Source organism: Macaca thibetana, chromosome 15 (genome assembly GCF_024542745.1).
Source record: "Macaca thibetana thibetana isolate TM-01 chromosome 15, ASM2454274v1, whole genome shotgun sequence".
Classification (NCBI taxonomy): domain Eukaryota; kingdom Metazoa; phylum Chordata; class Mammalia; order Primates; family Cercopithecidae; genus Macaca; species Macaca thibetana.
The window spans coordinates 48,901,737-48,928,857 of NC_065592.1; the positions used below are offsets into that span (position 1 = coordinate 48,901,737).

General features: G+C 36.5%; 1 long non-coding RNA gene across 1 annotated transcript; it reads left to right on the plus strand.

Annotated features, from left to right (window-relative positions):
- Window positions 1-1,847: 1,847 nt before the first annotated feature.
- On the plus strand, window positions 1,848-5,352 carry LOC126937448 (uncharacterized). Its single transcript, XR_007719727.1, has 3 exons — window positions 1,848-2,199; window positions 3,662-3,739; window positions 5,271-5,352. It is a non-coding gene; the product is annotated as an uncharacterized LOC126937448 (long non-coding RNA).
- Window positions 5,353-27,121: the final 21,769 nt, after the last annotated feature.

Here is a 27,121-nt window from a genome sequence, read left to right on the forward strand (position 1 = left end):
AGGCAATTTTGTATCTTTCCTAAAAAGTAGCTATGTTTTACTTTTTTTGTTGGTTGGTTTACAAGGTTCTAGCATCAGAATTATGCTGGCTTCATGAATAAAGTAAGAGTCTTTTAGTCTCTTTGGCCAGGGATAATTTAAATATTACATAATTACCTGTTCTGTATTTTCTGTGAGCTTACTGAGTATGTGCTTTTTAAAGGCTAGATCTAAAAAATCTCCTATCTCATAATTTTTGACATATCTATAATATTTTTTCCATTTCTTCATAGGTCAATTTTACTAAATTTTCCTACATTTTCAAATTTGTTTTCAGTATATTGCATGTGATGTTTCTTATTATTAAATTAAATATTTTTTAGATCTATAGTTTTGTTTCTTTTCTCAATCCTAATTTTGTAAGTTTTTGACCTCTCTTTTTTTTTTTTTTTTTTTTTTTTTTTTTTTTTGAGACGGAGTCTCAGTCTCACTCTGTTGCCAGGCTGGAGTGCTGTGGTGTGATCTCGGCTCACTGCAATCTCCATCTCCTGGGTTCAAGCGATTCTCCTGCCTCAGCCTCCTGAGTAGCTGGGACTATAGGCATGTGCCACCACGCCGGCTAATTTTTGTATATTTAGTAGAGACGGGGTTTCACCATGTTGCCCAGGATGGTCTCCATCTCTTGACCTCATGATCTGCCCGCCTTGGCCTCCCAAAGTGACCTCTCTTCTTAATCAGGCTCAAGGCAACTTTTCTGTTTTATTGGTCTTTTCAGACTTTTATAGTTTGTTATTTCTACTTTTCACTTTTATAGTTTGTTATTTCTACTATGTTGTTTTCCTTTCCATTTACTTCATGTTTACCCTAATCTATTCTTTCTTCTAGGTTTCTTTTGGTTTATTTTATTGTTCTTTTTATTAACTTCTTAAAATGAGGTATGCTTTTCTCTATATTTTTGTCTTTATTCTTCAGTATTTAAAGCTATACATTTCCTTTTAGTGTAGCTTTTACTATATTGGCATATATATATATAGTGATTGCCTCTAATCTATAAATATTGAAGGATTTTAATCTTTTTGGTCATATATTTATATTGTTGCTTTTTTAAATTTGACATTACAGAATATGACCTATGTAATCTCTACTTTTTAAATGTAAAGCTTTCAAGCAAATGTATGATATTTTTTATACATGGACATAAGAAAGATTGATTATATATATGTACGTGCGTGTGCAGAGATTTTATATATACACATACATGAATATATTCATGTATACATTTGCATATTATAATTTATCTACTGTTATTCACTTTCTCACCTTCCTTGCCTGATTTTGACCTTTAATCTTGAAATAATTTTATTAAATATATACTATCGTTTGATGTTTCTCATCACTCCTTACATTTTCAATATAATTTCTTTATAAATATTTAGCTGTTTTGCTAAATGTATATTGTTGTGATTGCTATATCAACATGAATTGTGCCTACTATGATTTTAAAAGTCCCTCTTTACACTGCTTTTTACTTTTGAGCTTATAGCTAAGATTTTCTGAAGAAATATTGACATTTTTGCCTTTCTTAATGTTTGCATTTGCCTAGTGTCTCTTGGCTTTTCCCTTTATTTTCAACTGTTCTTTATCACTTAGTCTGAAGCAAGTTTCTTGTCAACAGCACATTGCTCGATTTTGTTTTTTTAACCTAATTTGACAGCTTTTGTCTTTTTATAGAACATTCAGTAAGAGGATTCAGTTTTCCAAATGAACTAGAGCAGGGGGACTGCCTCTGCATATTTAAGTAGATTGTATTCCAAAGATATGAACATTGTTGAGGCAGGAGAACTAACTAGCTTCTTACATAGAAAGGTGTTTCTATAGGGAATGCTCCACAGAATTCCAATTAATTGTTTCACAGATTAAAAGAGTCACCAGGGTTCCCTTGTAACATTTCTCATCAAAGAGTGTTCTATGGGGAAGAGATAAAACCTAAACAGTCCAGGAAGCTGAGATAAGAAACTGCAAAAAAAAAAAAAAAAAAGAGCAACAAGATAATATAAGTCACCACTGAGCCAATTAAGGAGCAGGAGATGCAGCAGCATGTCCCAAACAAAACTGATTGGAGGTCAAGTGTGGACAACCAGAGCAAGTTCTTGCACAGCTAATGTATCCCCAGGTGTGAACCGAGTAACATGAAGAAAGGCATCCTCCTGCCACCTCCTGGTGAGTTAACAAGCAGGAACACTGCAGGATGCAAAAATAACAGGCAATGCCAAAAGCAGAGGTGGATCCAGTTTTGTAGGGACTGAAGTTTAAGCTGTTACTGGGGGCGGGTTGCAGGGGTACGGGGCTTCTTTAAGAACAAGAATACAAAATTAGGTACAAACTTGAATATTTATTGAGATAAGGAAAGCAATCACAACAAATGACAGGGTCCTTGGAGATTCAGATCTTTCTCTTCAGATCTCTTTGGACATGTTAACAGAAATGATTTCATGGAAATGTTTTCTGATTATAGCCAAGTGTTCCTTCTTCACATAGAACACCTGACAACTCCCATCTCTCTCAAGGGTCTTTTAGGTGAGAAGCCGCTTAAGTTTTTAAGACCAATTAGCCTCTAGGTAAATCTGCCTTTGTTCAAAATGTTGGCTTCTATGGGAGTAAGGGTAAGAGACCCATCTGCTCAGTGCAGAATAAACCAGGCAGCCAGACCGGGAATATAGAAAGCAATCCGGAAAAAAAAAAAAAGAAAGAAAGAAAAAAGGTTGCCACCAGGATGTGGTAGAAAAAAAATCAGTAAACTCAGATTTACCCATCAAAAAAGTCAGGTGATTTGAGGACTCTGGCATCAATGCATAATTTCTGAATCTTTACAGTTAGTTATGGCATACCTTATTGATTATTAGAGAAACAGTGAAACAAGCATAACTCCTGAGAAAAATACACTGAGGAAGGAGATTTTAGGACCTGTGAAAGGTGGACTTTTGGCAGCATAACTTGCTTTCCCAAAAAAGATGGGGCGAGATTCTATAAAGAGGGAGGAACTAAATTAAAGCTTGGCCAACTTGGTGAACTTATACTAGAGCAATCCTAAGCTCACTCAGTCAAATCTTTTTACCTTGTCATTAACTAAATATAAATCAATTATGAAAGTTCTGAAGGAGCTACAGTACAGTTCAAAGATTGCTAAACCCATATGAATGAACTAGTCACATTCATTTTTTTTTTTTCTTATTTTATTTATTTTTTTTAGATGGAGTTTCACTCTTGTTGCCCAGGCTGGAGTGCAATGGTGTGATCTTGGCTCACTGCAACCTCCGCCTCCTGGGTTCAAGCGATTCTCCAGCCTCAGCCTCCTGAGGAACTGAGATTACAGGTGCCTGCCACCACGCCCAGCTAATTTTGTATTTTTCGTACAGACAGGGTTTCACCATGTTGGTCAGGTTGGTCTCGAACTCCTGACCTCAGGTGATCCACCCACCTTGGCCTCCCAAATTGCTGGGTTTACAGGCACGAGCCACTGCACCCAGCCTACTAGTCACATTCTTATGCAGTCAGTGAGGCTAGTATAAAGAGCATGACTCATTTGGTGAATCAGATCAATTTCTCTAAAGTCCAGTGTCCCAGCTCAAGATAATGTGAAGTCATTTAAAGGAAGTTGATTAACTGAAATTCCTTGTTGCAGAATCAGTAGAAAAAGACAAAAGCTTTTGATGGGATTATGCTGAATTCAATGTCATGGAACCAAACTGGAAATTTTCTGGTGAGGCATCTTCCTGAATCTTTAGGCTTTGCCAGGCTTTGCTTCTAAGAGACTACTCCCACCAATCCCTTCCCTGGGTAGCTGGAAAATTAGAGACCTTAACTTGCAGTGTGGCCTGGATTAGCTGGGGAATTGGGTGAGCTTCAGTCAGGTCATGTACCAGGAGTGCAACCTCATCTAAGCTAGTGGAAGAAATAATGTCAGCTGAGGCTGGGCACGGTGACTCACGCCTATAATCCCAGCTTTGGGAGGCCAAGGCGGGTGGATTGTCTGAGATCAGGAGTTCGAGACCAGCCTGGCTAACATGATGAAACCCTGTCTCTATTAAAAATACAAAAAAAATTAGCTGGACATGGTGGTGGGCACCTGTAATCCCAGCTACTGGGGAGGCCAAGGCAGGGGAATCGCTTGAAGCTGGGAGGCAGAGGTTGCAAAGAAAGAAAAAGAAATAATGTCAGCTGAATTAGCAACACTGAGTTAGGCTCATTGACCTAAGAAAAAATCCTGTGTATCTGCCATGAGTCTCTTATGTGTATGCATAGTGTTTTCTGTGCTTTCTCAGTCTTTATAAATACGGGCTCTTCTTCCATTCCTGATTTACAGCTGATTCTCTGCTAGGGACTTGAACTTTACTTGACAACCCATTGAACATGCCAAAATCCTTGTTCTAGAGAATGGGCCCAATGTGTCTCAGTTTTATCTGTGTCCTGCTCCATTCTGATGGACCTCATTTTCCAAAGAGACTCTTAGATCTATAACTTCTTGAAAGAAGAGTTTCCAAATTTTGCAAATGTCTGTTAGCCCCTGTTATTGTGCCAGCTATATTCCTTCCCACTGGCAGCATCAAATAATTTTTTTTTTATATATAGCTGAGGTTACATGGTTACTTGTACAGAACTCTGGACTCTGAACAGGTTACTTGTACAGAACCTTGGACTCTGAAGTCTGAGAAGTATAAATCATTCAATTTTTGTGTGTGGATTTTTGTGGAGATAAATCATTAAATCAGTTTTTGTGCCAGTTGATATTTATTATAAACTTTCCTGTGTAAGAATCGAACATTAACAAAATTTGCCTTTGGTGTAACATTTACCTGGGGAGAAATGTTTTAAATGTTAAGGAGAAACTCCATTTTAAAATATTATTCACTATATACGTTTTATTGAAAAAAAGTATCTGCTATTAAGATAGAGTTATGGCATGTTTAGCTGGTCAATTTCTGCAATTTTAAATTTTTATTTATGGGGCCTAGCTACCAGATCATCGTTAGAGAGGATATTTGGAATATAGATCAGTCACTACATTTGTGAAGGTTTAGGAAGTATTTACTGAAATGAAAGACATAACCCTAGATGTTTTAAATGAAGATTAAGAGCTCAATCTAAATATAGGAAAGTTGAACAAATGTCAAAAAGATTCATGGTGGAGCGTAAAACCGTACTCAACTCTAATTGTAATTGTCAGGCAAACTGTAAATTCCATTGTTAATTGTGTAATAAATATAATTTATTGAATGTTTACTATGTTTCAGGCACGATTTTAAGCGTTTTGCATGAACTCTAATTCACTGAAATGCAACAACCTTATAAGGTAGGGACTATCATTACATTTTCCAATTACAATGTTTTAAAATAAAAAAATTGATAAGTATATTACAAAGCCAATTTAGTTTTAATTATATGTTGAATCACAATGGGAAACTACTTTTTAAGATTGTGCTTTTCAATATTATTTAAGATAGAAATAAAATTATAACTGATTATTTTTTATAGTCATTGCTATAAAATCCCATCAAGTCTCTATAGAACTGACATACAGAATTTGATGTATTTCTCTGTGGTTATTTTTGTTGTAATCACCATAAACTATGAAATTAGAAAGGCCTGGCTACGACCAAAATAAAGTAAATTGACAATTTTTGAAAGTTTGACATGTCTTAAATTGTGTCATTTTGCTTGGAAATTTATTTTAACAGTATTAAGGAAAGTCTGGAATATAATGTGCATAGAAAAGTGATGACCAAAATTCATAAATGCTCAGGCACCACTGATGTCAAACACATAGCACTGTTTTAAAATAACAAGGTGAGTACAGAATCTAATACTCCTTTATGCCCAATGGATACACCAGAAAGAAAAAAATACCTCCAAGCCAAACTTGAGTACCAGTATTCACAAATTCAAAGAACACTATATCTAAGCTCTGATTGTAAAAACATTTTTAAAAGAACATTTTCTCCTCCATTAATTATGTCAATTGCTTCCCTAGCAATTTACATTCATGAACCTTGGTTTCCAAGGCATTTTATAATGACATCATAAATGAATGAACAGAGGCTTTTCAGCCTTCCCTTTATGTGAAAATGGTTAAGGGCACCTTTTAAGTGTTCCCATTGTTCTATCACTGTGTATTTCCTCTGAGAATAATCGCATTACCTTTGCCTACTGCAGGATATCCTTGAAAATAAAAACCAAGGTTTTATCTCAGTGGTAAATGTTCTGAAAGCCTGAGACAATCATTGCTGTATTTGCTAATTCCCTTGCTGAATCCCATGACCTTCATTGTCATCAATCTGGGAGAACAGCTTTCAAACAGTACCATTTTGGTGACTGACAGTAAAATGTTTGTGCAAACCACCACAAGTCACATAACTCTATTTGCATGTTAACAGAATAGCAGAACAGTCAACCAGAAGTTGCCATTAAGATCTCTCATACTGTTTGCATTACTTGAGGTGGTATATGTTTCCTAAAATAGCTAAACGCATTAATAATGCCCTATTTCAGTCTCACCTAATCCACTTATATAATGTGACTACTGGAGTATTACACATCAGTCTTTCTCCCTTTTTATTCCACCCTGGGTCCTGGTCCAGATTCTGTCATGCCCAGGTCATTCTTCTTATGGAATAAGGTAGAAGATATTGGATGTGATATAAATTACCACTCTTAAACTATAAATTACTTGTGTCAGGGCCCTGCCAAGACTCTTAGTCAAATAAAGTCCAATGGGTCAGGCTGAGTACTGACGTATCCTTCAAACAAAAAGGATATGCAAATTCCAGTAATCTTCTCTGTAGACATAATTTATTTCTTTTTATCAATTACAACAGGCCCCTGCAGGGCCATGTCACCCAAAATAATGCATCAGATGTAAGGACTTGTCTTTTCCTCATTTACTTCTTAGACCTACTTAGAAAACTGGGGCAGCATTTTTTTGTTAATATTGTCTTAAGTGCATGATCTAACTTGGAAAGGTAAATTTTAATACTAAGGATCAAGGCATTTTTTTGGCTTTAATCAGCTCTTAGTGATCTTTAATTTATTTAAATAAAACAATACATTAAACTTCTATTTTAAAAATTAAAAATCTTGTTTCTCTCCTCTTTCTTCTAGGAGTGCACTAAATGCTATTACAGGAATGACAATGAAGCTTTAAGTTCACATCTTAGTCTTTTTTCTGTTGCTACAACAGAATATCACAGACAGGATAATTATGAGGAAAAGAAATGTATTTCTTATAGTTCTGGATGCTGGGTAGTCCAAGATCAATCAGTCACATCTGGTGAGGACCTCTTGCGGTGGGAACACTGCAGAGACCCCAGGTGGCACAGGGCATCACATGGTGAGGGGACTCCCAAGACATGGCAAAACTGGCCTTTTATAACAGTCTCACTCTTGTGAGGATTAACCCATTCCCCATTAGTAACCCATTAATTCATTAATCCATTCATTTGTGAATGGATTTATCTGTTCATGAGGGCTCTGCCTTCCAAAGGTCCCACCTCTCAGCACTGATGCAATGGGGATCAAGTTTCCAGCACATGAACTTTTGGGGGACATGTTCAAACCATAGAAATCCACATAGACAAATACAGAAAATAATATTGCAGCATAAAAGCTTGTATTTGAGAGAAGTGGGTGCATGGGGAGATATAACTGACTTCTCAAGGTAAAGAGAGCCCAACCTGAAGTGCCTCCTGACAAGAATACTATTGACAAGTGGGCAAATTCATTTATGAATATTATGCCTAGGACTTGGAGACACAAGGTACTCAAGTTGGCAAGAATTAAACAGAAGAATTGCTTGAAAACAATATATAAAGCAGAGAGAGTCCCTGAACTCTCTCTTACTTTAAAAGGCCAAGTAGTTAACTCTTCTTTATCCATGTCCCACTCCTGGGCAGGGGATCAAATTTTTACTCTCTGGAGAAACTGACCTAAAGAAAGTCTGGACAAACAACATTAAAATAAGGCAGGAATAAAGGCCAGTGTCTGAAAACAGAGGGGATATACGCATGGCGGAATTCCAGGGGACTGTGACAGTCTAGAATGTCTTCACACTGAATGTTGGTGTGTTCAGAGGATCAACATATTTTACCACTACTCCATTTCCATGCTTGAAAAGAAGACTGAAAGATTTAACAGATTCTCCCATATTTACACTGTGGAGTTCCCCCAATGAACTGTCAGCGCATTTTCTAATTACCCCATAATGACATTTTTTTCCACTAACACAAAATTCCTACTTAGTAAACTTTAGTAAATAAGAAGTAGAAAACCAAGCAGTCACCAGAAATTTGAGGAAAGCTTTCCAAAAAAAGAGTCAAAGCAAATAGAACAAGGGATATCATATTTGAAAATCTCAAATTATAACCCTCTAATTGAAATCATTCGAGAGACAAAGTTAAATTACATACATAAAGGGAAAATGAATGCTATGACAAACAAATAATCAGAAAAGAGTAAAGAATTTTGAAAATGGAAATATAAGGGCCAAACTAATTAAAAAAAATAAATAGTAGAGTTTTGGGTTTAAATAAGATTGAATACGCATAGATAAATCCATTCACAAATGAATTGATTAATGAATTAATGGGTTACTAATGGGGAATGGGTTAATCATCACAAGAGTGAGACTGTTATAAAAGGCCAGTTTTGCCATGTCTTGGGAGTCCCCTCACCATGTGATGCCCTGTGCCACCTGGGGTCTCTGCAGTGTTCCCACTGCAAGAGGTCCTCACCAGATGTGACTGATTGATCTTGGACTACCCAGCATCCAGAACTATAAGATTAAATAAGACTGAATAAGATTAAAGATGGAATAAGATTTAAATCTTTCAGTCTTCTTTTCAAGCATGGAAGTGGAGTGGTGGTAAAATAAGCACATTATCCCTCCTCTCCCAAGAAATACAAATAGAAGCCTAGATTGAATGCAGTAGACAGCAATCTGAGGACTCTCAACAGTAAATTGTAGCAGGTAGATTGGGTAAGAAAATTAGAATTGAAAATACTAAAAACTCAAGTGGTACATTTTCTGTTTTCATTTTGTTTTGTTTTGTTTTCTTCTATATAATACAGTCTCAAGTGCAGTCAAATCCTAAAACTATAAGCATGGACAGAAATACCTCCAAAAGAATATCTGTCTGTCTCTATTTTTTTCATCAGAAAAGCAGGAATAGGAACCTTTATGGGACAGAGACAGTATCCTTAGGTTTTTGTTTCATTTCGTTTTTCTGTTCTACCCAGATTGCGGGTGTGTTTCAGTTTTGAAGATGCATGTCAGCTGAGGAGTAGTGTGTGGTGAGCATAACAAATACCTAAAACTTTCGGGAAGGTGAATCCTTCTCTCTGACCATGGGAACTATGGTCTGAAGATGAATGCCAATCCCAAGATAATTCAAATATTGAAATTATGAAACAATGACTTCCAAATTAGCTATGATAATGGAATCTACAAGCTAGGGTCTAATACCCTCAAAACAAATGGAAAGAACATCTTAGCAGGGAAATAAAAGGTATAAATGAAAATAATGGAAATTTAGAACTTACACACACATATCCAAAATTTGAATTATACTTGATTGCTGCAGTTTGTCATGGTTACTATGCGACTGAACGAAGGGGGACGAACGCAGAAATGAAAACTTAAAACAAAAGTAACTATTTTAAAGGAAAGGGCCAGGGGAAGAAGAAGAGGCCTTCCTGTTTCTAGTGAGCAAAGGCAGAAGCCCTGAGCTTCTACAGCTCTTTGTATTTATTGGGTAGAAAGAGCAGGGAGGAGGAGGTAATGATTGGTCAGCTGCTTAATTGATCACAGGTTCACATTATTGCTAACAGGCTTCGGATGTGCCTAAATCACAAGAAACACTGAGCTTGGGGCGTGACTGCCCTCAGCATTCCTTCTGGGCAGCAGATGCAGCTTGTCAGTTTGCCAACATCCTGCTTTTATGAGAACAGTGTGCTGTTTACTCACATAGCCTCCAGTGGTATACTGAGTTGATCACGACCCTCTCTTTCTCAGCCTGTAACACCTGATAGACTCACTAGCAAAAAGAGAGTAAGATGACTGAAAGTGGAATCGGTGAACTTGAACCTAGATCAACAGAAACTATCCAATTTGAACAAGAGAGAAAAGCATTGAAAAAAATGAACAACACCTCTCCCTAGGGTATTGTGGTAAAATGCCGAAAGGTCTAATCTTTATGTCATCAGAGTCCCAGAAGAAGACAAGAAAGGAAGGGTAATTTGGAAAAAAAAAATTATATATATGTTATAAATATATAAATATATATAAATACACACAAACACACACACACACACGAGTAAGCAGATTGAATCAGTAATAAAAATTTGCCCGTCAAGGAAAAGCTCAGGGCTGGATGGACTCACAAGTGAATTCTACCAAACATTTAAAGAAGAGTAGATACCAATTCTTCTCAAACTGTTCCAAAAAGTTAAAGAGGGAATACTTTCATACATATTTTATGAGGCCAGTATTACCCCGATACCAAAACCAGATGAGGACACTATACGGAAAAACAAACAAACAAACTATAGGCCAATATTCCTGATGAACATTGATGCCCAATCCTCAGAAAAATACTAGCAAACCAAATTTAGCAACGTATTTAAAGAATCATTCACCATAATCAAGTGGGATTGATCCCTGGGATGCAAGTGTGCTTTAACATACATAAATCAATAAATGTGATACATCGCATTAACAGAATGTAAGATAAAACCATATTATTATCTCAATAAACACAAAAAAAGCATTTGACAAAACTCAATATCCTTTCATGATAGACACTCTCAGATTAGGTATACAAGGAATATACCTTAGCACAATAAAGGCCCTATATGGCAAGCCCACAGCTAGCATTATACTTAATGATGAATAATTGAAAGCTATTTTTCTAAGGCCAGGAAAAGACATCTTAATAGGAAAGGAAGAAATGAAATTGTTTTGTTAATGACATGATTTTATATATAGAAAACCCTAAAACAACCTTGTCCAATCTGTTGCCCGCAGGCTGCATGAGGCCCAGGATGGCTTTGAATGTGGCATAACACAAATTGGTAAACTTTCTTAAAACATTATGAGACATTTTCGGCAATTTTTGTTTTTTAGCTCGTCAACTATCACTATAACTCATAAATGGGATTTTTTTTTCTCAATTCTAGCCCATAATGGATACCAAGATATGAGGCATAAAGTTCTCTAACAATTCATATTCAACTTATTCCTAGTACTTTGGTTTGCAAGTCAAAGGTGAAACTTGAGCCAACTTGGAGTGCCACCGGCTGAATAGTAATTGGTCTCAAGTCAAGAGTTGAAAGTTTAGCCAATTACTTTGAGTTAAGGTTGATTAAGTTTCCTGCCAATCATGTAATAATTCTGGGACTGCTATCATGATTCTAGATACCGAGTAAATAGACTAATCTGTTTAAACATTTTTCAAAGATTAAGTTTGGGCAAGATGGGTATACACTTACATACACAGGTTTATGTGTGTTCAGTTAGCGAATATGCAGAGAAATAAAATTTCATTCAAGAGAAACACTCATTTTTATGTAACCAATGTAGGAGGTGGCATAATATTTTTTAAGTATTTATAGTGGAACGGATATGGTTTGAAAACCGCCTCTGCCACCTTACCAACTGTGATATTTTATATAACTATTTAACTTCTTAAACTTCTGTTTTCTAATTTGTAAAATTTTAAGGGGTTATTCTGAAGAGGAATAGCATATAAGGAAGGCACATGTGATGCATGCCTTGACATTTTTCTCTCAGGTTCTTCCATGTAGTAGGAAACAGTATTAGTGTGTTTGCATTGCTATAAAGGGATACCTGAGGCACAGTAATTTATAAAGAGGTTTGGCCAGGCTTAGTGGGTCATACTCCTAATCTCAGCACTTCAGGAGGTCTTGGTGGGAGGATCGTTTCAGGCCAGAAGTTCAAGAACAGACTGGGTTAGTAGACCCTCTCTCTACATTAAAAAAAAAAAAAAAAAAAAAAAAAGAAAAGAAAAGAAAAGAAAAGAAAAAAAAAATTAGCTGGGTGTGGAGGCCCTCTCCTGTAGTCCCATCCACTCAACAGGCTGAAGTGGGAGAATGACTTGAGCTTGGGTGGTTCAAGCTGCAGTGAGCTGTGATAACACTGCTGTATTCCAGCCTGGGTCTCTATCTCAAAAACAACAACAACAAACAAACAACAACAACAAAGACATTTATTTGGCTCACAAATCTGCAGGGTGTACAAGAAGCGTGGTGCCAGCATCTGCTCAGCTTCTGATGAGGGCTTCAGGAAGCTTTTATTCATGGAGTAAGGCAAGGGGAACCAGCATGTCACACGATGAGAAAGGAAGCATGAGAGAGAAGTGCCAGACTCTTCAACAACCAGGTATCATGTGAACCAACAGTGAGAACTCACTCATTACCAGGAGGAGGGCAACAAGTCATTCATGAGAGACCTTCCCTGCTGACCCAAACACCACCCCACCAGTCCCCACCTCCAACGCTGAGGAACACATCCCAACATGAGATTTGGAGGGGACAAACATCCAAACTGTATCAGAAAGTTGGCTGTCAGTCGTTCTGACCTCACTGAGTTAGGACTCTTTGATCAGAGGAGGATAAGGGGTTTTTTATTCTCTTTCTTGACCTCTCATACTTACTGAGAACATGCTAATTTTTTTGATCTTCTTAATAATGTGTGTAAGAGTAAGGTCTAGAGCCCAAGATTTGATCTCTGATTGTACTCACTGTTCTCTCTGACACTTAAATCAATACTTTAACCACTTTTATTTATTTATTTTGAGATGGAGTCTTGCACTGTCATCCCGGCTGGAGTGCAGTGGTGTAATCTCGGCTCACTGCAACCTCCGCCTCCCGGGTTGAAGTGATTCTCCTGCTTCAGCCTCCCAAGTAGCTGGGATTACACACGCCCACCACCACACCCAGCTAATTTTTTGTATTTTTTAGTAGAGACAAATTTCACTATGTTGGTCAGGCTGGTCTCAAACTCCTGACCTCATGATCCGCCCACCTCGGCCTCCCAAAGTGCTAGGATTACAGGTGTGAGCCACCATGCCCGGCCACTTTAACTAGTTTTAAAACAATTGTTACTTCAGCATAAATTCTACCTATCATAGAAATAAGGATGCAGTTTATAGGGAATGCCTACGTTATTTTCCTCCTTGTTTTCATTGTATTTTATGTTTTCCTTGCTCAGACCAGACTCGTGCAATCTTTAGCTCTCAACTCATAAGTGAACACCTATTACTGGATTTAATTGAAGTGATGATACACAGGTGTTTTATGTATTTTTTCAGAATTTCTGATGTCACTCTGTGGGTATTCCTTATTGATTTAGCAGATCCATCAGTTGGCTCTGAGGCTTGGACTTTTAAGATGCCAGTTCTGGATTTCCCAGATCTTTCAGGGACTGTGTAGATAGTGAATATTTTCATGAATAATATTAAGATGTCGTATGTACATAAAAATTAGCACAGAACAAGCTTAGCTTCTTTCGGAAATAGCAGCAGGATGAACTAACAACATTTATTGAGTGTCTAAAACGTTTAGACAGAGTTCTAAAACGCTCCTATAAGGTTTTCCCAACTTAATACCCGGTACTGTGAAAATGATGAGAAGCATCTTTATCCACTCATTGATTGACGGGCATTTGGGCTGGTTTCACAGTTTTCCAACTGTGAATTGTGCTGCTATAAACATGCATGTGGAAGTATTTTTTTCATATAATGACTTCTTTTCCTCTGGGTAGATACCCAATAGTGGGATTGCTGGATCAATGGTAAGTCTACTTTTACTTCTTTAAGGAATTTCTTCACTGTTTTTCGTTTGTATATCTTTTTTTGAGAACAGTCTATTCATGTCCTTAGCCCACTTTTTGATGGGACTGTTTGTTGCTTTTTTCTTGCTAATTTTGTTTGAGTTTCTTCTAGATTTTGGATATTAGTCCTTTGTCAGATGTATAGTTTGTGAATATTTTCTCCCACTCTGTGGGTTGTCTGTTTACTCTGCTGACTGTTCCTTTTGTTGTGCAGAAGCTCTTCAGTTTAATTAACTCCCACTTATTTATCTTTGTTTTTGTTGCATTTGCTTTTGGGTTCTTGGTCATGAAGTCTTTGCCTAAGCCAATGTCTAGAAGAGTTTTTCCGAGGTTATCTTGTAGAATTTTCATAGTTTTAGGTCTTAGATTTAAGTCCTTGATCTATCTTAAGCTGATATTTGTGTTAAGGTGAGAGATGAGGATCCAGTTTAATTCTCCTACATGTGGCTTGCCAATTATTCCCAAAATGGTCGTGTGTATATATATGACAAAATACTACTCAGTCATAAAAAGGAACGAGTTAATGACACCCACAGTCACCTGGATGAAATTGAACACTATGATTCTAAGTAACTTAGGAATGGAAAACCAAACATTGTATTTCTCATTCATAAGTGGGAGCTAAGCTATGAGGATGCAAAGGCATAAGAATGATACAATGGACTTTGGGGACTCAGCAGAAAGGGTGAGAGGGGGGTGACAGATAAAAAACTACAAATTGGGTTCAGTGTATACTGCTTGGGTGATGGGTGCATCAAAATCTCACAAATCACCATAAAAGAACTTACTCATGTAACCAAATACCACCTGTTCCCCAAAAACCTATGGAAATAAAAAATACAATAAAATAAAACAAATAAAAGTAAGCACTGTGCCAAAAAAAAAGGAATATGATCAGAAATCATAAGTGTTATTATGCTACCTTTCATGGCAAAAGGGATTTGGCAAATATATTAACGTTACAAATCAGTTTACTTTGAGTTAATTAAACAGGAGATTATCAGGGCGAGCTTGATCTAATCACATGAGCCATTTAATACCATAATACATATCTTTTTCTGTCTGGTGAAGAGAAAGTCAGAGAGAATCAAAGAATGTGAAGAGGGACCTCATATAAGGAGGTCTAGGAGCCTAGAGTGATCTTCAGCCAACAGTCAAAAAGATAACTGGGACAACCACAAGAAACTGACTCCTATAAGATAAATGAGCCCGGAAAAGGACTCCAAGCTTCAGATGACAATGTAGTTGGCTGACACTTTGATTTTAGTCTGGTGAAACCCTAAGCAGAGAATCCAAGTAAGTCCCCCTGAACTTCTCACCTAAAGAACAATGAGTTAATAAATAAGGGTTATGATAAGTCATGAAATGTGTGGTAATTTATTACAAAACAATATATAATGATACAGATACCTATTTGGTAGCCAGATATTATCCTAAGTATTTTCCACATGGCATTTAATTTAATTAACACAGCAACTCCATAAAAGACAGATCCTTTTAACTATTTTGCAGGTGGTAAACTGAGGCTCAGGTAATTTATGTGATTTGTCTAAGGTCCCATAGGCTATAAGTAGAAGAGCCCAGATTGAGGAGTGCTTGGCTGTTCATGCAAATGCAAGCAGCTCTTATTAAACTATTCTCGGAAGTCTGTCAGAATAGCCAGCAAGGATACCAACTATCTAGGAAAAGTCACTCCAAAGGAGTGACCCAAAGAAACACATTTTAACCTGAACTGCCTGCCTGGTAATACACTGAAGGCAAATCAGCCCCAAAGACTAAAATAGTTAATTTTCTGTGATCCCTCCCTGTTTTATTTAATATAATACGACCTTAACCTAGTCTTGATATTTGATTTCTGAACAATGAGTCAAGAGAGTTGCCTTCTCTATATAGTGGTACTTTATTGTTGTCAAAGACTTGCCCTTTGGTGCTTCATATTTTGCTTTACCTACATGGAATACTGCTAATTTAGGTGACAGCCTAACTATTTATAGTTCAATGCACCCACCAAATTCCCTTTACCCTTCAAATTAACTAAAAAGAAACAACTTCCTACTTTTTACACCACATAAAATTCATATTTTGCTTTAAATGTAATTTTCCAGCAGAGAGCCTAGTGGAGTTCACTTAAAACTAACCAAATTAGCTGTTAAATTGTCCATTTGATCACCCGGGTCATAGGCATAGTTATTTGACTGAGTTATGACAATGCTCAGAAATGGAAAATACAGTCAAAGGTCATCATCTAGTCCAAAAACAATTCAACAGTTGTTTTTATAGATTTTCATATGATAATATTGTTTCACTTTCTAGTACCCATATTTGATTTCATTTACAAATAAAATACTACCCACTCTATGAATCATGCTTTTATCTCAAATATATCTAGAGTGAATCTCTATGATTTTAACAATACAGAAATGCACATTTTAAAAAGATTTTAACATTTATTGTAAATAATTTAAGACAACTTTTAGATATATCATGTGTTTAACTAAATTTTCATGATCCAGGTGGCCCAAATTAGTCTTTTTTATAAATTCTTTTTTGAGTTGAAATTATTCTTTCACACCTAAAGAACTCTATCTGATACTCTAGAAAGAAATATTCAATTGAATTTCACAACGTAGAACATTTCCTGCCTTCTCCATTGTAGATTGTGATGAATAAATTAATATGTGCTTACTAAAAATAAATGATACAATTTAAGGAAACATATTATTTTGAGTCCTGATTCAAAGAAAAAACCAAATATTTAAAATTTATTTAAAATTTGTATTGTTTATATAATTATAACATCTTCAAAATCAATAATGATTTTCTTCATTTAGCATTTAAACATAAGTATTTTCTCATATTACTATAGTTGCCATATGCATCACTCTATGGCTATATAATTTCCAACATGTGCTTTTATTGGAATTCATTAATAATTTCATTATTTTTAGGTATTTAGATCATGGACCATTTTCCCTTACTACCATGATACCTGTTTAAATTGACAAATCATAGTTGTATAGATTTACGGGGTAAAATGTGATGCTTTGATATATGTATATGATATAGTTTGATTAAATCAAGCTGCTTAACATATCCATCACCTATCATTTTTAATAATGAGACATTTGAAATGTATTCTCTTAGTTATTTCGAAATACATAATACATTATTATTGACTGTAGTCACGCTGGTGTGCAATGAATCTCAAGATGAATATTTCCATGAATATTAAAAAAAAATTCTTCCATTTTGAAATGTCACTTTTCATTAATTGTGACTCTGATACTTCTCAGCTTGATATCTCCACTTATGCAATAAACAAAATTCATTGTACACTTTATCTTCTAGGGACTTGACATGTGCAAGTCCTTCACTTTCATTTTTTTTTTCTAAGCCAGCTCTCTCGATCCCCTCACATCAGTGCCTCAGCATCCAGTGATTAAATCCCGGCATTTCTAGCACAGTCTATCTCCATCACAATGTTTCCTGTTTTGCAGTATAACTGGTGATTAACTTTAATTACAATCATGACCACTCTATAGCAGAGGCCAAAATGATGATTACACATCATGTTTCATATTTTTCAGTCAGATGAAGCTTCAGCAAAGCTACCCTGCTAAAATAACAAATTTGCATATCATTATATAGAGTTCAAATGAACTTATTTTATCCACTCCCACCCATTAGTCATCTTATTACAGTTTAGAAAATATATTGACTCTGGACCATGAGTCTGTAGGTAAAGGTAACAGTTATAATGATGAAAAAAAAAATTTCTCAAGTTAATCTGTATTTTTCCTGATTTAATTGATTATATCACTCATAGGCCATCAAGACATCATTAGAAACTTTTCTACTGAACATAGTATTGGAAGTTCTGGCCAGAGCAATCAGCCAAAAGAAGGAAATAAAGGGTATTCAAATAGGAAGAGAGGAAGTCAAACCGTCTCTGTCTGCAGATGACACGATTGTATATTTTGAAAACCCCATTGTCTCAGCCCAATATCTCCTTAAGCTGATAAGCAACTTCAGCAAAGTCTCAGGATACAAAATCAATGTGCAAAAGTCACAGGCATTTCTATACACCAATAACAGACAAACAGAAAGCCAAATCATGAGTGAACTCCCATTCACAATTGCTACTAAGAGAATGAAATACCTAGGAATACAACTTACAAGGGATGTGAAGGACCTCTTCAAGGAGAACTACAAATTACTGCTCAAGGAAATAAGAGAGGACACAAACAAATGGGAAAACATTCCATGCTCATGTATAGGAAGAATCAATATCGTGAAAACAGCCATACTGCCCAAAGTAATTTATAGATTCAATGCCATCACCATCAAGTTACCACTGACTTCCTTCACAGAATTGGAAAAAACTACTTTGAACCAAAAAAGAGCCTGCATAGCCAATCCTAGGCAAGAAGAACAAAGTTGGCGGCATCATGCTACCTGACTTCAAATCAAACTATACTACAAGTCTACAGTAACCAAAACAGCATGGTACTGGTATCAAAACAGATATATAGACCAATGGAACAGAACAGAAACCTCAGAAATCACACCCACATCTACAAACATCTGATCTTTGACAAACCTGACACAAACAAGCAATGGGGAAAAGATTCTCTATTTAATACATGTTGTTGGGAAAACTGGCTAGCCATATGCAGAAAACTGAAACTGGACCCCTTCCTTACACCTTATACAAAAATCAACTGAAGAGGGATGAAAGACTTAAACGTAAGACCTAGGACCATAAAAATCCTAGAAGAAAACTTGGGCAATACCATTCAAGACATAGGCATGGGCAAAGACTTCATGTCTAAAACACCAAAAGCAATGAAAACAAAAGCCAAAATTGGCAAATGGGATCTAATTAAACTAAAAAGCTTCTGCACAGCAAAAGAAATTATCATCAGAGTGAACAGGCAACCCACAGAGTGTGAGAAAACTTTTGCAATCTATCCATCTGACAAAGGGCTAATATCCAGAATCTACAAAGAACTTAAACAAATTTACAAGGAAAAAACCAAACAACCCCATCAAAAAGTGGGCAAAGGATATGAACAGACACTTCTCAAAAGAAGACATTTATGCAGCCAACAGACACATGAAAAAATGCTCATCATCACTTCTCATCAGAGAAATGCAAATCAAAACCACAATGAGATACCATCACACGCCAGTTAGAATGGTGATCATTCAAAAGTCAGGAAACAGCAGATGCTGGAGAGGATGTGGAGAAACAGGAATGCTTTTACACTGTTGGTGGGAGTCTAAATTAGTTCAACCATTGTGGAAGACAGTGTGGCGATTCCTCAAGGATCTAGAACTAGAAATACCATTTGACCAGCAATCCTATTACTGGCTATATACCCAAAGGATTATAAATCATTCTACTATAAAGACACATACATACATATGTTTATTGCAGCACTATTCACAATAGCAAAGACTTGGAACCAACCCAAATGTCCATCAATAATGGACTGGATAAAGAAAATGTGGCACATATACACCATGGAATACTATGCAGCCATAAAAAGGGATGAGTTCATGTCCTTTGCAGGGACATGGATGAAGCTGGAAACCATCATTCTCAGCAAACTTCACAGAAAACCAAACACCACATGTTCTCTCTCACTCATAAGTGGGAGTGAACAATGAGAACACATGGACAGAGGGAGGGGAACATCACACACGGTGGCCTGTCAGGGGATGGGGGGGCTAGGGGAGGGATAACATTACGAGAAATACCTAATGTAGGTGACAGATTGATAGATGCAGCAAGCCACCATGGCACATGTATACCTATGTAACAAACCAGCATATTCTGCACATGTACCCCAGAACTAAAAGTAAAATTTAAAAAAAGATTTATTTAAGTGAACCCAGTAATAACTATTATAATTTACTGAATATGTGCTATTAGTGTAGGACTATGCTGAGTTTAACATATTATCCTATTGAACTTTTACAAAAAGACTCTGAACTGAGTCTTAGAAAAGCTAGGCAACTGACTGTGGTCATTTTGTTGGCCAGTAGCAGAGCCCAGATCTAACCTCAGATTTATATTACCTCCTGAGCCAAGGCTCTAAACCTGCGGTTTCATATAGAAATATCTTTGAGGGGTGCTTTACAGAGATGGCTATATCTTGTTATACATAGAGTATGAAGGTCATACCATTGTGTATTTACTCACTCACTCACACACCTCACAAACTATTTAAGGAGGGCTCACCATTTCACAAGCACTAAGTATCATTTGTAACTTCATTCAATGTTGAAGTTCCTGCTTTACTGTTACATAAGGAGGCAATTCAAATGACTTGACAAGGGTTTGCACATTTTCTCTTTGGGACATGAGAGAAGTCTTTTGTACAGAGGCTTTGAAATTAAAGGTTACTTTCCCAGGGAAGGAGCATAACAGATATGAGAGTTATGCTCATATCTCAGAGTAAGACATATTGAGTCTGGAATACTCTGAAGCTTGAGCCCTATCAGAGAAAGTTCTACTCACAGAAGGCTGGAGATTTCCAAGAAAACAAAACAAAACTATGTCTAAACATGAAGGTGGAAGTTTTGTGGCTGCAATGCGATTACTCACAAAAGTGGGGGTGCAGCAGCCTAACACGTTGCAGAAGTTGGGGATACTCACTCTTCTCTCAGGTCACATGCTATCTGCACTGGGGAATCATGGAGGGTGATAAATGTGGTAAGAGAGAAGTTGAAAGAAAGAGCTAAAACCAGACCACTTGGCCAGATGCCCACTCCAGATCTCTAATTGTCTTTAATAGGAAAAAGAAAATTGTATATTTACTATATCATAAATCTGAAGAAGAAACGGTTACAAATTCTGCCCCCCAACCTCTTTTTTCCCATTAGAAAGGTTCAAGTTTCAGAGTATGTAGAGTATTTATCAAGGTTTTAGTCTTATGGTTTCCCAAGAACTCTAAGGAAATACACATGTAAAAGTAAAAGAAAGTAGTAACATTAGAGAAAAGGATACAGAGGGAGAAATTACACGTGTGTTTTAGAATCTTATGACCCCATTAAATACTTCATTGATTCCGATTGTCCATCCCTATAAACTCTTAAACGAAAACAAATCAAACATATTCAGATATTTATAACTTTTCAAAATCTCAATACTAATAATATTTTGTTCACTTTTTACAAAACAACTTCCTTTATATTAAAGAGATTTTATATGTTTATTGTGAAAAAATTAAGGTCAAGGACAGATTTATAAAAGATAAGGAAGAGACTTCTCTATATTCTAGCCAACAATTCGTCATTTTGGATAATAAATCCAGAAAGCAACACAGTTGTTTTCTAGTTTATGGGTGATAATTAAATTTATCTCACCTGCTAGTGAAGCTTCACTCTTTTCAATTATTTATAGTCCTTTTGCATTTCATATATGCAAACTGTCAATTTTATTGATCAAGATGATTGTGTGGATTTTTTTTACCCTTTGACTTGATAGATTTCCTCATTTTGAACCATCTTTCATACCCATTGCCTATTTATGTCATGTATATTGTACTAGGTACTAAAGATTCAACGGTGTATACTCATTCTATCAGTAAATCTTAGTTCTTAGAACAAAGAACTAAGATTTTGAAACTTAGTTCAAAAGTGCCAGTTTCAAAATCTATCCCAAATCAGACCATGTCTCGCCATCTCCACTACTAAAAGCATAGTGTAAAGCACTATCATCTGTTGATTAAACTACTGCAGGAGTCTCCCAACCAGTCTCCCTCCTTCACTCTTGTTCATTTGGTGATGGACCAACCATCAAAATGGGTAATTATAAAATTACATTTCCCAAAAGAAATGATCCCAATCTTTATCCCATTCCTATTTTACTCACATGAAAATTTACTCATCTCTAAAAGCCTTGCCTTCCCAGAAAAATAGAGAGAAGGTGGAGGTATAAATAAAAGATTCCATCATACCTTTTATCTAGGGTAGTATATCTACCCTAGAGATTTACATAAAATGGGCAAGTCCCGTGTCTTTTCCCTGAGAAATTCTGTTCTAAGTTGAAGGACAAATGGTTGACTCACATAGGAAAGTGTTGTCCAATTTTCTCAGTAAAACCTTCTGCTTCTTTAGGTTACATAGGAACATGTTTAATAATGATAATGATAATAATTTACAAGGAGACCTTAGCCTCTCATAGATACCATGGAATTCCAAATGTTCCTATAGATGATAAATTGCACTAATTAAGATGATCTTCTCTCTCAACGTAAAATATAATGATTTATATCCCAATAAAGCAAGAATACTCAATTCCCTGGGATAATTGCATGAGATTTCTGAAACCTTTAATGCCTTGCCCTCTTGTTCTATTCATCTCAGAATTGTTTTTGTTTTCATTTTACTTATAGAGGTTTATACCCAAGTTAGTTTTCATCTCAATGGACCTACTTCATTTTTTTTCAGACTCGCCTAGCTGCTACTGTTAGGTTTGCTCATATGAATCTTATGGCGTCGGAATGACTGCTGTGTTAAAAATGATTGCATTCAAACACATCCATGGTGCAAAAGTTCTCAAATATATAGAAGGTAGCCAGTTACATACCATTAAGGTGACTAGAGCAGCCTTCTTACCTTTCTGTTATGTTACCTTCATGAATATAGGTGAATACAGGTAAGTACAGAATACTACGCTCATTCTTGCTTCTGCAAATGTTTCCTTTCTGCATATGCTCAGCTTAGATGTCACATTACTTACACTCAAATATCTTAAATAGCAAATAACTTTCTTTCAGTGTCAGCAAAAATTTTTAATAGTCTTCTTAACTACAGAATTGAAAAAGTATCACCTTCCAGGAATTTAAGTAAAGTTCAAATAAAGTAAAATTACTAGTCTTGTGTTTAAAATAAAGTGATATGTCTCTTAGCCTTTTGCAGTATAGATCATTGAGACAGCATCCTTTCACTTGATGTTGTGGAATTCATACTTGCTAAAAATGTTTCCTACAAATATTTAGAGTTTCCTACAAATATTTAGACAGTTTGCCTGCACTTATTAGCATACACCCCTGATGAAAAGGGGAAGGCTAGGCTTGAAAAGACAGGGTTAAACCAAGTTGAATCAAAATGACATTGTAAGAAGCATCACATTTTGCTCTTTAGCATGAGGAAAAATTCATAAGTTGAGTACCTATGCAGTTAAATAAATCTAAACTAATTGTAATCACCATACTATACTCATATTACCACTGGAGACGTCAAGTTTAGTTTCACAAATTTAGAGTGCTGGGATCCTTTTAGAGAAGCCCACACACCAACAGCGCTTATTTGACAGTAAGTCATTAGAGGTCTACTGGTCATTTAAAAGTAGATGTATTTTTCATTTGCATAGCTGTCTGGGTATGCTCCTCCAGTAATATACCGCCTGGATGACTGCATTTGCAAATGTGTTAGAATATTCAGTTAATGTATGCTATCCTAAACATAGATGGGAGAAAAAGCCCAGGCTGTTTTTAAATCTAATAGACTTTGAAAACCTGGAATATAATTTGAAGCTGAAGCCTCCAGGGATGTGAGTTCTGCAGCAGCCAGTTGCAAATAGTTTTTTCTTGCAGAAATATTCCACAAGAATAGCTGCAGTGCAAATACTGGTCTGTCAGAAAGTCAAAAACTGTGTCAAGAAGTGATTTTAAGGAAGTAGAACATGAGTTAAGTGTAAGGCTTAGAATCAGACCCAATTTCTGATCCGGGATCCACTGTTTATTAGCCAGGGACATTTTTTAACCTTGCTGAGTCTCAGTGTTCTTATATGTAAAATGGGAATGATAATGCCAGTTTCATAAGGTTGTTTTAAAGATTAAATAATATGAACACAGCATGCTGTGCTCAATAAATGTTCCTGCTGCAATTGATTGTTGTTGTGATTGAAGCTATCTGGGTTTCCTTAAAGGCTATTCATCTATTAAATCATCTTTTGAGGTCTCAGAGCGGAACTTTTCTCTGCAATGGAAAAGTGTTGCCTGCTTAATTATCTCTGTGGCAGAGCTCCTCCTACCAAGAGGAAGCAAGAGAGCATTGTCCCCAAGGATCAGGGTTATACTCAAGGCCATATGCTTGAACCTGAGCTCCCGCTCTTCCTCTCCACAAGTGCTAGTACACGTTCCTGCTCTGCTGCAGGAAATCCCAGAGACAGGATGGTCCACTCCATAGCAGAGAAGATTCCATGCCAAGTTGGCTGGATCTCTGGAGGATAATGCTCATATATTACTCACACGGTCACCTCCCCAAAATGAAGCCTGTTTCGAGAAAGCTGGGTTGGGTGGGCTCTCTTTTTCCTCTCTATTTCCGATACTCCTGCCTCTTCTCAGATTTAGTGCTAACCCAGTCTACAATGACAGTATTTTCTGATACCAAGAATAATTTTAGTTCAGGGACTCTGTTGCCCTTACCTGCTGCTTAGCATTGGTTAGCATCACCCTGTCCTGCCTCAATACATTTTTCCTAACTTTAATCTTAGTATCTCAGTTTCTTCTCTTCCAGGAGGACCCTGTGCTCCAAATGCAAATTGGCATTCCCTCTGTCCAGAACTGTGCACATCAAGATAGAAAAGCTGTTTCACAAAGACATAGAAAATGGGCTCTGAGTTGACATTCTGCATCAACCTCTATTTTATACGTTGAAACCTCTAGCATAATTTTCATGTTCTGATTCATCAGTTATCCTTCTACATTATTTCACCTAATTGCCAAATAAGTATTATGTGTGGGAAATATTATCATCTCTATTTGATATGTAAGGAAGTTGAAGCACAGTTCAGTTACATTCCTAAGGTCATCTAACTAATAAGTGAGAGAGCTAGGAGCTAAGCTCAGTTATTATAAATCCAGCAATTATTCTTCAGAAACACAGAAACCTATTTTTTCTTTGGTCATTTTAGTAGTAGTCTATACATATGAAATACACTTGCCTATTTTTTATTAAATCATTTTAAGATAACTTTTTAAAAGCAGACTGCATTGCTGTAACAGCTTTGTGTCAACATTAATTGAATATAAAGTGATTTGAATAGGTTAAGTATCCCTAATCAGAAAATCCAAAATCTGAAATGCTTAAATGAGCATTTTCTTTGAGCATCATCTCAGAAGGTTTCAGAGTTTTGAGCATTTTTGATTTTGGGTTTTCAGATTAGGGCTGCTGAATATAATGCAGATATCCTCAAATCTGAAAAAAAAAAAAAAAAAAATCCAAAGTTCAAAACACTTCTAGTCCCAAAAATTTCAAATAAGGGATACTCAACCGGTATTACTACAGACAAATTTGAAAAAATAACATCACAATACTTATTCCCATCAAGTACTACTTAATGTAAGCCTAATGTTCTTTGTTCTGCTTAAGAATTACTTGCTCCAAATTTCTGGTGCTTCTTACGCCAGAGTCCGAGACTCACTCTACTTGAATATCAAGCAGTCTTCTAAATGCTTCCCCTGGCCTCAATGTTCTCCATCTGCCAAGAGCTTGCAAATGGCAGACTTATGGGTTTAGAGCTAATAAGAAAAAAATGTCATTTTTAGCTTTCCTGTTTTGCTGATCAATACAACATACTAGAAAGAATATGAATTTGGAGCCTGACAGATATGGGTTCATAATTTACTCTTCACAAACTCTGACACATTACTTAAATTCTTTGAGTCTAGTTTTCCCATTTGTAAAATAATTAAGGTAAGTCACTCAACTGAAAACTTACTGTTCTAGAAATGAAACACTTGCCTGTTTGACTCCAAGGCCAGTGCTCAGTCCACCAAACCATGCTGCCTCTGGGGATTTCTCTCTGGCTCTTGTGCTCTAATTTTCAAAAATAAAGTTATGAGGTGGCAATTCAAAGTCCGCCACGGCCCTTGTCCTGGGAATCATGGCCCTTTAAATGTCTCAGATCAAGAATTCTACTTCTTGATTTAGAGTATGAAATACTGAATATGCATATTTTCTTTATAAAAGGAGTCACATATATCCTCAGATTTTCAAAGGAATCCTTGCCAAAAAATATTAAGAATAATTTCCTTGTAATCTAAAATATCTCCTGACTTTCAATAGTGAATAACTTATGCCTGACAGGGGAAGCTCCTTGTAGTTCTTGGTTTTGGTGCTAGTATCCCATGACCCTGATATCCTGATAACCTGCTGTAAATCAACACACATTTAGAGTCTGGAGACTGTCCCAAAACACTCATCCCAACACTCCTGACCAGGTCAATATTATACCAGCAATATCCCTTTTCAAGGTTCCACACATATGAATGAACAATTCAAGGATTTGTATATAATAGAGAGAACAGATGTGTGGTATAAAAGGAAAACTATTCAAAACCTAGTGCAACTTAATAAAGACATTGATAAAGTAGAAAAAAACCCTCCTATGCTTCATTTTTGGATGCAGAGTCATTGCTTTAAAAGAGCAAGGCAGGCTAGGCGCGGTGGGTCACACCTGTAATCCCAGCACTTTGGGAGGCCAAGGCAGGTGGATCACTCGAAGTCAGGAGTTCAAGACCAGCCTGACCAACATGGTAGAACCCCATCTCTACTAAAAATATAAAAATTAACCTGGCGTGGTGGCGGACATCTGTAATCCAAGCTACTCAGGAGGCTGAGACAGAGAATCGCTAAACCCAGCAGGTGGAAGTTGCAGTGAGCTGAGATCAGGCCACTGCACTCAAGCTTGGGTGACAAAGTGAGACTCTGTCTCAAGAAAAAAAAGAGCAAGGTAGACAGTAGGGCAGATTAGGGAGATGGAAATGGTGATCTTGAAGGTTGCTGAAGGGAGGTACCATTGGCTACGTTCGTGCCTTTTCTAGAGCTGGGATATCTCCATTTATTCACACTTTGGCATTATATCTCATAGTGTTAACCAGGAATATGGGGATGAGGACATAGTAGAATCCAAACCAATGGTTCAAGGAAACAGAATGAGGGGATCCTGGACTTCCACTGTGTAATGACCCATATAAAAAGGACAATAAGTTAATACTTAATTGAATCAATGTTAATTGAAAAACCATAAGGGGAAGAGACTGTGATTTTCCTTCACCAATAACACTACTACTAAAACCCACTAGAAAAGTTGGATGGAGAATATTAAAATCTGCATGTTTGAAAGCGCTTAAATCATGTGTTAAGTTAAACTTGATATTCACCTACATTTTTCCCTTTATAATATATGCCAATTTATAAGTGGTAATCTAGATACTAAGACAC